Raw genomic sequence first — 6000 nt, 5'->3', positions numbered from 1 at the left:
CCTTTGTTTAAAAGCCATAAAAACCACGATACAATTGGAGGGTATAAAACAGCCTAAGACCTTCGCTGACCAGGTTTTTGAGGGCCTTGGCCCTAAACGCCATTTTTTTCTCCGTTTATAAGAACATAGAAGCACTGATTAAGAAAGAATGGAAAAACCCTGACAATTTTTTTTTATAGCGAATTCTGTTAAGAGGAAATATCCATATTAAGAGTCTGTGGTGGGCGCATGGGACAGAGCTCCTTCTGTAGATGCCCCTGTAGCTAAAATAGCCAAAAAAATCGGCTCTTCCGTTTGAGGCTTTAGGAGATCCTTTAGATAAAAGAGCAGACGTTTATCTTAAACGTACTTGGGCATGTGCCTCTACAAGTCTCAGGTCGGCCATTGCCGCCTCTTGGGTCTCCAGGTCATTAAGGCTATTGTTAGGTCAACTAGAATCTCATAGTAGAGACAAAACTAGAGAGGACTTACTATCCTACCTCCCAACCTTCCTCAAGGCAGCAGATTGCCTTGCAGACGCTTCTACTGATGTCCGTTTTTCTGCCAGAGCAGCTGCCATGTCAAATGCAGCAAGGCGTGCTATTTGGCTTAAATCATGGAAAGGGGATCTTAAGGGTCCAAGTCTAGACTTTGCTCTCTCCCATGTGAAGGTTCTAGATTGTTTGGTTCCTCTCTGGAGGACATCTTAGAGCCTCTGACAAAAAGAAGGGGTTGTCTGTTCCCCAGAAAACTTTTTTTTCTCGTTCATTCCATTGGGGGACACAGACCATGGGTATAGCTTAGAGATATTACTAGGAGGGACACTATGCAAAAAAAGAAGCTCCTCCTCCTCGGGCTATACCCCCAGGCACCTCCAGGAGAACTTCAGTCTTTGCTTAGTGTCCGTTCAAGGAGGTTGACATTTATTCTTCTCCTGTTTGTTATTTTTTTCTGGTTTCAGATGGGGACGCAGGTCAGCATTGCGCTTTCCTGGCCCCTGTGGAGGGTCTGCCACGGTCTTCTGAAGGTTCCTGGCTACCTCCCATTCCCCCACAGAAGAAAAGTGGATCCAGGCTCGACATGTTAGCTCTGGCATCCCACCAGCTGCTGGGACACCTGCTGCCTACCCTCCACCAGAGCACTGCTCTCCTTGATTGGAGTCAGACGTCTGAAGAGGTGAATCCCTGCTGGTCTGGACATCGAGGGAGCATGCTGTGCAGATAAGTATTGCCTGCTTCAATCTCCCTCCTTTCCCCCCCCTCCCCCCACCCCTTCATGTCGTCTGTCTGGCGCTCTGTGACCTGAGGTGAGCTAGAGAAGGACCGGCTGGGGGCATTTTTTCCCGTTGGGAGGGGGCCCTTCTGGGGAGGGCTGGTGATTCCACTGATACCTGCCTGCAGCTCAGACTATGGCCGCACCGGCGGCAATCTTGGCACTGAAGGAGTGTATTTTATCTTATGGCCGCTGCGCTCTCTGCAGCTCCCGCCGGCCTGCTCCTCCCGATATTAACCCCCGCTGCGCCGTTTCTGGCGAAGGGGTGTATTTGAAGTGCGCGCGCGCGCGCTTATTTCGCGCGCTTATTTCGCGCCGCAATGACGCGTCCAAGGGGGCGGAGCCTCGGCGTCCAGCTCTGTCTCTCCCTACGCCGGAGACTCTGCTGGATTGCGGCCGTGCAGCTCCTCAGTTCTCGGTGACCGGAGACTTCTGCTGTTGCCTGGGTGGTAGGAATTGCAGCAACCTGGTAGGAAATCTTTTTTGGAATACCATCATGCCTAAACCTGGGGCCCCTAAGCCTTCCAAGGCTTCCTCTCAGGCTCCACTGGAGTCATGTAAAATATGCCTTAGGCCTTTTTCTGTCACTGGTTCCTGTGACTCATGCCCTGCTCCCGGACAGGATCAGCCTCCTTCTCTTGCTCAGCCCGGTCCTCCCTCTGCCCCTGCGGATCCAGCGGTACCCGCCTGGGCCTCCGCCATGTCTAATGCGGCAGCTGATCTGGCCTTAGTTGCCAAGGCAGCCATGTCCTTCATGGAGCGCATGGCGGCTACTACTCCAGTGGCATCCACCACTCCATCCCCTCTCAGCGACTCTCACAGAGGGCGTCTGACTTCTAAAAGGCAGCGTGAGCGGCAGCATTCCTCCTCGGATGACTCCGCTTCTCCCCCTCGCCTTGAGGCATGCCCGGTTGACTCTCCCCCCTCGCAGGGAGCGCAAATCCGATGGGGAATTGTCCGGATCAGACGAAGTCACGGAGCGGGAACCCCTGCCTAAGCTTTCCACCATGGTAACCGAGTTGGTGGCAGCTGTCCGTGACACTTTTAATATACAAGGGGATTCTCCTCCCTCCACTAGTCGGGAGTTCTCCCTTTTTCCACCCAAGAAACAGGAGTCCGCCGTGTTCCCTATTCACGAGGAATTCACTGCGGTCCTATCAAAAGCTTGGGATCGACCTAATCAAAAATTTTCGGCCACCAAGCGTATGGATACGCTTTATCCTTTTCCAGCTGACACAGTGGAAAAGTGGACTTCTTCCCCTAAGGTAGATCCTCCGGTGGCCAGGTTAGCCAAGAACACGGCCCTTCCCGTCCTAGACGGTTCCTCTCTGCAGGATGCGGTGGACAGACGTTTGGATTCACTTTCCAAGTCCATCTTCTCGCTGGCGGGCGCTTCCCTGCGACCGGCCTTTGCGTCGGCTTGGGTCGCCAGAGCCCTTACAACGTGGTTGCAGCGCCACCACCAGGATCTGTCAGAGCAGGACGCCTCTGCAGATACTCTGGATTTTATCATCCAGATGTCTCAAGCGTCTAAATATCTCTGTGAGGCTTCAATGGACATCGGCTCCCTCTTTGCCCGTATTTCGGCCCTCTCTGTCATTCAGCGCAGGGAGGTCTGGCTGAAGGTGTGGGATGCTGATGCCTCATCCAAGCGATCCCTCGCTAACCTTCCCTTTGAAGGGTCCAGGCTCTTTGGGGCTCAACTAGATGAATTCATTTCTGCCGCAACAGGGGGCAAGAGCACTCATCTACCCCAGCCCAGGACCAAGCGTCCCTTTCGGTCTCGGCCTTCAGGTTTCCGGGGCCAGTCCTTTCGTCGCTTCTCCACTGCCAGGACGCCGTCATCCTCATCGGCAGGGGGGTCCCAGGACTCCCGCAAGAAGCCTTTCTTCAAGCCCCAGCCTTCTTGGCGGCCTCGGGCGCAGTCAGCCCGTCCTCCTGCTCCCAAGCAACCCTCCGCATGAAGGGGTGCCCCCACCCCTCGTGGTGGGGGGCCGTCTGCTCTCCTTTCAACAGGTCTGGAGGGCTCACGTTCAGGACGCCTGGGCTCTGGAAGTGGTGACGTCCGGCTACAAGTTGGAGTTCGCGTCCAGCCCGCCGGAACGTTTTTTCCCTTCTCGCGTTCCGGGGGATCCAGCCAGGGCCTCGGACCTCTTTTTTGCGGTCTCCTCTCTTCTGGACCGTGGTGTCATTTCCCCCGTTCCCCCAGAAGAGCAAGGGACAGGTTTTTACTCAAACCTGTTCGTTGTTCCAAAGAAAGAGGGGTCAGTACGTCCAATCTTGGATCTAAAACTTCTCAACAAGTTTCTACGGGTGCGGAAGTTTCGCATGGAGTCCCTTCGCTCCGTTATTGCTTCTCTGAGTCCAGGAGAATTTCTCGCGTCTGTGGACATTCAAGACGCCTACTTGCACGTCCCTATTGCAGAGTCCCACCATCGCTTTCTGCGCTTTGCCATAGGGGGGCGTCATTACCAGTTCGTCGCCCTACCTTTTGGGTTGGCAACCGCCCCTCGAGTTTTTACGAAGATTCTGGCGCCTCTCATGGCGCTTCTTCGCACCAGGGGCATCTCTTTGTTACCATACCTAGACGACATCTTGATAAAAGCTCCGTCTCTTCCACAGGCCGAGGACAGCATCCGAATCACGGTTCAATCCCTGGAACGGTTCGGATGGCTGATCAATCTCCCCAAGTCCTCTCTGCACCCCTCCCAGAGACTTTCGTTCCTGGGGATGATCTTGGACACCTCGATTTCTCGGGTGTTTCTTCCAGATTCCAAGGCTTCCCAGATTCGTCTGGCAATGGTGCTCCTTCTACGCTCTCCACGTCCCACCATTCGGGAGTGCATGCGGGTGCTGGGCCTTATGGTCTCCTCTTTCGAGGCGATTCCGTACGCCCAATTTCACACTCGTCCGCTACAACAGATGATCCTTGCCCTCTGGAACAAGAACCCTCGGGGTCTAGACACTCCTGTTCGTCTGTCCCGGCAAGTTCGAGCGTCTCTCCCTTGGTGGCAGTCTCCCCTGAACCTATCGTCAGGAAAGTCCTTCCTTCCGTTCTCCTGGACGATAGTCACCACCGACGCCAGCCTCATCGGTTGGGGAGGTGTTCTCCGGAACCTCACAGTTCAGGGTGTCTGGTCGACGGAGGAATCCCGTCTCCCGATAAACGTTTTGGAATTGAGGGCGATTTTCCACTCCCTCTCCCATTGGACTCCTCTCCTGGCGACTCGCCCGGTGCGGGTTCAGTCGGACAATGCCACGGCTGTGGCTTATGTCAACCATCAGGGCGGGACTCGCAGTCGGGCAGTAATGCGGGAAGTAGCGAGGATCCTCTTATGGGCGGAGTCTCATGTTCCAGTATTGTCGGCAGTGTACATCCCGGGAGTCGACAATTGGACGGCGGATTTTCTGAGTCGCACCAAGGTGGATCCGGGAGAGTGGTCTCTCCATCCGGAGGTGTTCGAGGACATCTGCCACCGATGGGGCCGTCCGGACGTAGATTTGATGGCTTCCCGGCTCAACCACAAGGTGCCGGTGTATCTTGCCCGCGCTCGAGACCCACGGGCGGACGGGGTGGACGCGCTGGTATTTCCATGGCAGCGGTTCAGCCTCCTTTACGTCTTCCCTCCGATTCCTCTGTTGCCGAAGGTGCTGCGCAAGATCGAGGCGGAGGGGATACCAACCATTCTCGTCGCTCCGGATTGGCCTCGTCGCGCCTGGTTCTCCAGCGTCGCTCGTATGTTGGCGGACGTCCCGTGGCCTCTGCCCGACAGAGAGGATCTCTTGTCTCAGGGGCCGCTCTTCCACCAGAGTTCACGGCAGCTGCGTTTAACGGCGTGGCTGTTGAGACCGCCATCCTGAGGAAGAGAGGCTTCTCTGATGCGGTGGTAAGAACCATGATCAGGGCTCGAAAGCCGGCTTCTTCACGAATCTATTATCGCACCTGGAAGGCCTTCCTGGTGTTTTGTGAGAAATCGGGCTACTCGCCCCTACGTTTCTCTGTCCCAGTGGTGCTGTCTTTTCTCCAGTCCGGCCTCGACATGGGTCTGTCGCTCAGTTCTTTAAAGGGTCAGGTTTCTGCTTTGGCTATCTTTTTTCAGAGGTCCATTGCCTTTTTGAGACCTGTAAAAACCTTCCTGCAGGGGGTGGCGCATTCGGTTCCTCCGTATGTGCCTCCCTTGCCCCCCTGGGATCTCAACTTGGTTCTGCGCGCCCTTCAGGCGGCGCCTTTTGAACCTCTGAGGGAGATCTCTCTGGTTTTACTCACCTGGAAGGTAGTTTTTCTGGTGGCCATAACCTCCATCAGGCGAGTTTCGGAGCTGGCCGCACTTTCCTGCCGGGAACCTTTTCTGGTCTTTCACCAGGATAAGGTGGTGCTCAGGCCGGTGCCTTCTTTTTTGCCCAAGGTGGTTTCTCCCTTCCACCTTAACGAGGATCTTGTCCTGCCCTCTTTTTGTCCTTCTCCGGTGAACCCCAAGGAATGTGCTCTCCACTCCCTGGACGTCGTCAGGGCCCTGAAGGTGTACCTGGGGGCTACCGCTTCCTTCCGGCGTTCAGACTCTCTCTTTGTGATTCCTGAAGGGTCCCGTAAGGGCCTGGCGGCTTCCAAGGTCACCGTGGCGCGGTGGATCCGTTCCGCTATTGCTGCGGCATATCGCGCTCGCGGCCACGTTCCGCCGTCGCGGATTACCGCTCACTCCACAAGGGCAGTGGGTGCTTCCTGGGCTAGACGCAATCGCGCATCCGTTT

The sequence above is a fragment of the Bufo bufo genome, chromosome 5, assembly GCF_905171765.1.
Source record: "Bufo bufo chromosome 5, aBufBuf1.1, whole genome shotgun sequence".
NCBI classification, from domain to species: Eukaryota; Metazoa; Chordata; class Amphibia; order Anura; family Bufonidae; genus Bufo; species Bufo bufo.
The sequence above is the reverse complement of the archived record's forward strand: the minus strand, read 5'-3'. Positions refer to the sequence as shown.